Below are 7,362 nucleotides of genomic sequence, written 5' to 3' on the forward strand. Positions count from 1 at the left end.
AAGGGCCATTTCACCCGAGCTGTTCCCTCAGCAGCGCAAGGGGTGAGCGCAGCTCTGCCCTCCCTTGGTCCGCTCATGGGCTCTGCTCAGGGTGGGAGGGAAGGGGGGATGGAGGGGAGGGGACAGGAGGGGAACTGCCAGTCTTTCTGAAAACCAAATGGAGAAAGCAGACCTTCCTCAGCCATGCACACACCTTCCCCCCAGCTCAAGGTGAACAAGATGTCGGGGCCATACGCAGGCAAGGCGAAGCCGGAGCCCCCGTGTTTGTGGTGCTGTGGAAGCGCCGGCAAGGGAGGGTGAGGGCCGGGCAGAGCTTTGGGTGCTGGCACCTTTGGTGTGGGAGAAATCCCTGGACGTTTGCAATTTTGGAGGTGGGCTCGGGCAAAAAAAACGCAGAAAAATCAAGCACAACAGCATCATCTTAAAAGTTACCATTGCTGGAGTTCGAACCCCATGTCCCAGCAGGCCTAAAAACGGAAGTCGACTTTGGGACAGATACATTACAATCTACCCCATGGCAACAAAAATTAACAGCAGCTTTAACAAGAAAGATACAGTCTGAATGCCTCTGTAAGCAAATGTCCACAAAAACAGTTAACACACTGAAAGCCCTAACAAAGGGTACAATGCCTTATGGATACTTACACAACATCTGCTTTGCTGGTAGCTTTGATTCCTCCAACAGGGATTCTTCTAACGATCACCGATGAGTTCTTAGGAATCAGGGCATTAGCATCTGTGTATTCTGAAAACAACACAAATGCAGAAAAAACCAGTAGTCAAACTGTAAGAATGTATATTAATATGTAATGACATAGCACTTCAGAGAATCCCTTTACAGACAGGAAAGCAAAGCTTTATAGGTAACATTGCGCTTTTACTGTCTCAACACACTACCGGTCCATTCCAAGAAGTCTTCAGGTTTGATAATCAAACACAAGCAGCAAAATCTTTTCCATTCTTTTAAAATTGTTGGAATGCCAACGGCACGCTGGTCTCAAAGGTCACTCAGGACTGACAGAGCACAGAAGAGAGCCTGCCATCTGCATTAACACCAGTTCAGAGTCCCAGTTTGGGTTTGTTGGTTTTGTTTGGTTGTTGGATTTTGCCTGAGAATCAGAATAGGACATTCTCCAAGTGTTTTGAGTCAGAAGCTTACAGGGCAGGAAAGAGCACTCAAGAATCCTGAGCTCTGGACTCTACCGTTCTTCCACAATATTGTGAGAACATCTATTCTAAAAGACAGGTCAAGAAGTTCAGATCAACTTAAAAGGAGGCAAGTTGAAATGCGTCATTCTTGAGTACAGGCTTTTTGATGGGAATTCTGCCTTTATAGAACAAGCATGGAAAAGGATACCCTGGCCCCGCCCCCGCCCTGCTCCCCTGCCATGTAAAATAGGTCCCAACCATCCAGTTTGCCTTCCCAGCATCTTAAAAAGAGTCCATCGTATCATTTTTTTTTTCCACTGATATATAACATCCTGTTTACTTTTAGTGAGTTTAAGCAGCTACGGCTGACGAATAAAAACTGAAATTCAGGGTTATGCATTTAAAGCAAAAATTTGGCATACGTATATATTACACTGACATGTATTCTCTAGCTTTGCTCTGAAAACCACAGGGGGATCTTTGTGTTTGCACATGGAAAACACCCTTAGGAAAGCTTCAGGAAGCATCTGTGTCACTGATACACCAAGTTTAAAATTTTAGACTCCTTTTACAAAGGTCAAAGGGCAACACAACCTACCTAGAGGAGGATCTGGTCACTGGTAAACAAGAGGGATGCTCTTTCAAGCATGACAGATACTCCTTCTTTAACCTCACCTTTAGGGAACACCACGGTTAACAGAACCGAGTGAAGCAGATACTTTTTCTTCACCGGATTCCGATTACGGATAAAACAAAACTGGTATGATGTATATTAGAGTAACACTTGAAGCGGTAACATCTTTATGAGCATCATTTTTTCTTCGAAAACTTTGCTTTCCATTCCTCACCTGCTCTAACAGAATCCACGTTTGGCCTATTTCAAAACATTTTTTCTCCTGGTGATAACAACTGAGCTCCATCACAGTTTATCACCACCCATCAGTCTGGTTTTAAGGCTCTGTTTGACACAGACCTGACCATTCCAGTAGTGACGTCAGCCAGTTGGCCATTCAGCCTGCTAGCATTCCTGAAGCTGACAGTACCTTAGCTACTGAAGACAAAATTCAAAGACCTTTTCTGCAGCAAAGCCCTTTAGGCAAATTAACCATTTTGCAAAAGCTCTTGACAACTTCACTCAATAGTAGTAGAAAAATTCAAGACTTCTGAAATGTATCTCTGCCTATGCATGTCATGCAGTCCAATGGCATCCCGAAGGCCTCTGACATTGTGCTCTTAAGTCTCTTCGCAGACATTCTCCTGAACATAGTTTAAACATCTTGCCATGGTTTAACCCCAGTCGGCAACTAAGCACCACAGAGCCGCTCGCTCACCCTCCCCCCACACCCCGGTGGGATGGGGGAGAGAATCGGGGCGGGGGGGGGGAAGTAAAACCCATGGGTTGAGATAAAGGCAGTTTAAAAGGACAGCAGAGGAAGAGCAATAATAATAACAACGATAAAAGAACGTACAAAGCAAGTGATGCCCAATGCAGTTGTTCACCACCTGCCGACCAATGCCCAGCCCGTCCCCGAGCAGCGATCGAGCCCCCCAGCCAACTCCCCTCACTTTCTATACTGAGCATGATGTCCTATGGTATGGACTATCCCTTTGGGCAGTTTGGGTCAGCTCACCTGGCTGTGCTCCCTCCCAGCTTCTTGTGCACCTGGCAGAGCATGGGAAGCTGAAAAGTCCTTGACTACCATAAACACTCCTGAGCAACAACTACAACATCAGTGTGTTATCAACATTATTCGCCTGCTAAATCCAAACCACAGCACCACACCAGCTACTAGGGAGAAAATAACTCTATCCCAGACAAAACCAGGACATATCTGCAGATAAACAGCGAGCTTTAGGTCCCCAAGGTCCCATGCCTGCCGTCCCCACGCACCTTCATTGGTGCCCACCAAACCACTCGATCACTCCCCTTCTCAACTGGACAGGGGAAAGAAAATATAACAAAAAAGCTCGTGGGTCGAGATAAGGACAGGGAGATGACTCAGCAATTACCATCAGGGGCAAAACAGACTCGACTCGGGGAGAATTAGTTAATTTATTTCCAATCAAAACTGAGTAGGGTAATGACAAATAAACCCAATTCCTAAACCCCCTTCCCCCGACCCCTCCCTTCTTCCTGGGCTCAACTTCACTCCCGATTTCTCTCTACCTCGTCCCCCCGAGAGGCGCAGGGGGATGGGGAATGGGGGTTGTGGTCAGTTCATGACACGTCATCTCTGCTGCTCCTTCCTCCTCAGAGCAGGACTCCTCACACGCTTCCCCTGCTCCAGCGTGGGGTCCCTCCCACGGGGTGCAGCCCTTCAGGAGCAGACTGCTCCAGCGTGGGTCCCCTGCGGAGTCACAACTCCTGCCAGCAAACCTGCTCCAGTGTGGGCTTCCCACGGGGTCACAGCCTCCTTCGGGCACATCCCCCTGCTCCGGCGTGGGGCCCTCCATGGGCTGCAGGTGGATATCTGCTCCACCGTGGACCCTCCATGGGCTGCAGGGCCACAGCCTGCCTCACCGTGGTCTTCACCACGGGCTGCAGGGGAATCTCTGCTCTGGTGCCTGGAGCACCTCCTCCCCCTCCTTCTTCACTGACATTGGAGTCTGCAGAGTCGTTCCTCTCACGTATTCTCGTTCCTCACGCCGGCTGCACTTTGTGTGTCTCTTTGGGTTTTTTCCCCCTTCTTCAATGTTGTCATAGAGGCGCTACTACCGTCGCTGACTGGCTCGGCCTTGGCCAGTGGCAGGTCCATCTTGGAGCCAGCTGGCATTGGCTCTATTGGACACAGGGGAAGCTTCCAGCAGCTTCTCACAGAAGCCACCCCCATAGCCCTGCCGCGAGCAAAACCGTGCCACGCAAACCCAAGACAGCCATCATGCTGTAGATTTCTTCCTGGAGCGAGTTCATCCAGCCCTGCAGACTGCGAGACAACGTGGATGGGCGCAGATCGATTAACTGGTATTCTGCAGGAAGCCATAATCAAACTCCAGGTAATGAATGTTAAGAGTTTGGTTGCCACTACGGGCCTATAGGATCCTGATTGCTCTGAGGCATCTCCTCTGGGTCCGAACCCTTACTGGTTTACCTAAACAACCCAATCCAGCACATGCTAACCCTTGCACAGGAAATCATTTACATGATTCAGACTTAGCTGAAGATTAGACTGCCCTATTTGCACATCTACCAGGGCAATATTGGATAGGTGAAGAAAGGGCATTTGAGGATTGACCTTCCACCTGAGCTGAAAAGTGGATTCTAAGTGCACTAATACCATCCGCACAGGTTAGAACCACTATCTTTTCTGCCTCTGGAGCTCCTAGCTACTGATATCTACGGGGAAAAGTGTTACAGCCCTCTGATGGAAGGTGGCACTAAGTCCCCCCCCCCGTCTGTAACAGCTTTTATCCCGCCGTTAGGGGTTGCAAAACTAGAAAGAGCTATTGCAAATGTGTCACGAGAATTCTAAAAAGTCATTAATGAAACCACAGAGTATTACAACCCTACAGGAAGAAATCAACTTATCACCACAAATGGTAATACAGAATCGATTAACCCGAGACCACCTTTTAGCAGCACAGGACGCAGCGTGTGCATTGTTGAATCACAGCTGCCGTTTTTGCTATGTACATCAAGACCAGAAAAATGAAACCGATAGAAACAAGGTAAAGACTCATTTAACTATACGACACAAAGTAAGGCAAGGATCTTCCCTCAATCTCTTTGGCAATGTGCGCTTGCAGCCCAGAAAGCCAACTGTATCCTGGGCTGCATCAAAAGAAGCGTGGCCAGCAGGTCGGGGGAGGTGATTCTGCCTCTCTACTCTGCTCTGGTGAGACCTCCCCTGGAGTACTGCATCCAGCTCTGGGGCCCTCAGCACAAGAAGGACATGGACCTGCTGGAACGGGTCCAGAGGAGGGCCACAAAAATGATCCAAGGCTGGAGCACCTCTTCTACGAGGCCCGGCTGAGAGAGTTGGGATTGTTCAGCCTGGAGAAGAGAAGGCTGCGAGGAGACCTTATTGCGGCCTTTCAGTACTTAAAGGGGACCTATAGGAAGGATGGGGGCAATCATTTTAGCACAGCCTGTTGTGACACGACAAGGAATAATGGTTTTAAACTAAAGGACTGGATATAAAGAAGAAATTTTTTACAGTGAGGGTGGTGAAGAACTGGAACAGGTTGCCCAGAGAGGTAGTGGAGGCCCCATCCCTGGCAACATTCAAGGTCAGGTTGGATGGGGCTCTGAGCAACCTGATCTGGTTAAAGATGTCCCTGACGGGAAACCATGGAGGGATGGGAAACCATCATTCAAGACGGGAAATCATCAGCAGGATAGAAAATCATCCAGATGGGAAGTTGTGGTGGTATGAAAAATCAAACCATCGCAAGGCTGGCTGAAGCAGGTGATGGCACAATGGTCGCCGTGGGGACAGACCCCCCCAGAATGCTGCTTGCCCCCAACAAACCCCACCCTGAGCAACCGCCATGGCAGGTACGGCAGCAGGCTCCCGCTCCTCCTGGGGCTCCTGCCTTCCAGGTAACCCTGCAAACGGCTCTGCCCACCAACACCTCACCCCAGCGCTCCTCTTCGCTTCCCCCAACAGAGAGGTTCCCTCTCCGGCTGCCGATGGCTTCACAGGTGCCCGGTGTGAGGTTCACCGCCCCAGCCATGCTGCTACCAGTCACTGCCTGCGTGCTGCCCTCTGTCCCGGGGTTCCCGGTGTCCTCTGAGCCTGCCAAAGTCCACACCGCCACCTACCAGCTGCCTCAGGCCACCGTCTGCCAGGGGGTACCAGGGCCCCAGGGGGCCTTGGGGCAGGTGCTGCAGCTCCCACAAGTGCCGCAGCTCCCCCAAGTGCTGCAGCTCCCCCAAGTGCCGCAGCTCCCCCAAGTGCCGCAGCTCCCCCAAGTGCCGCAGCTCCCCCAAGTGCTGCAGCTCCCACAAGTGCCGCAGCTCCCCCACGGGGTGCAGCTCCCACAAGTGCTGCAGCTCCCACAAGTGCCGCAGCTCCCACAAGTGCCGCAGCTCCCACAAGTGCTGCAGCTCCCCCACGGGGTGCAGCTCCCACAAGTGCTGCAGCTCCCCCACGGGGTGCAGCTCCCCCATGGGGTGCAGTTTGCCCCCGTGGCTGCTCCCCATCCCCCTGCCTATGGGCAGCAGGTGGTGACGGGGACACTGCTGCCCCACCAGACAATGGGGCTGGGGCCGGGGGCCGGAGGACAGGGCCAGCCCCTGTACCCCATGGGCTCCTGCATGCTGCACATCCCTGCCCGCCCCACTGCCCCACCACCCCACCGCCCTGCTGCTCAGCATTGCGTGCAGGGCCCCCCTGTGCTCCCCACCCTGCCTGGCAGCGTCCAGAAGCCGCCACACACCTCCAACAATCTCGCGGCGGCCATCAAGGACAGCGTCCCTGCCGACAGCCCCCACCAGCCTGACATGGCTCCACCGATCAGCACAACCATGACAAAGCCCAAAGGTGAGCTTTGGGGGGTGGCCGAGCTCATAGGTGGGTGCCCAAGCTGAGGAAAGCTTGCATCGCCCCGGGGTTGGCTTGGCTTTGTTTTCTTTTTCAGCAGCGCTGAGCAGCCCAGCAGCCCCAGGGAAGTCCACAGACCTGCCTGAGCAGGGGCCAGCCACCGCCTTTGCCGAGGCCTTTCCTCAGCAGGCAGAGGACACCGCTGTCAAAGACGTGCTCGCCTGGCTCAACACCATCGACAGCGAGGACACCGTCCCTGATGTCCCCGACAGCCCCAGATTGACCGCCTTCCTCCATGAGCTCCCTGACCTCTCTGAGTATGTGGCGGAGGGCGGCTGCCCCAAGGACCCAGCGGCGGTCCCGGGGCCGGGGGACACTGTCCCCGATGTCCCCGACTTGACAGACTTCCTCAATGAACTCCTCGACATCTCCGAGTATGTGGCGGAGGGTGGCTGCCCCAAGGAGCGAGCGGTGGTGGCAGGGTTGGGGGGCAGCGAGGACACCCTCCCTGATGTCCTTGATTTCCCCAACAGCCTCGCCAACACTGCTTTCCTCAATGAGCTCCACCACTTCTCGGAGTATGTGGTGGACAGCGACTGCCCCCAAGAACAAGCGGTGCTGGCGCGGCTAGGGGACAGCGAGGACACCATCTCTGCCGTCAATGTCCACAACTTGACCAACGAGGTCCTTGATGAGCTCCCCGACCTCTCCCAGTACGTGGCAGAGGGCC

This window comes from Pelecanus crispus, chromosome 24, assembly GCF_030463565.1.
Source record: "Pelecanus crispus isolate bPelCri1 chromosome 24, bPelCri1.pri, whole genome shotgun sequence".
NCBI lineage: Eukaryota > Metazoa > Chordata > Aves > Pelecaniformes > Pelecanidae > Pelecanus > Pelecanus crispus.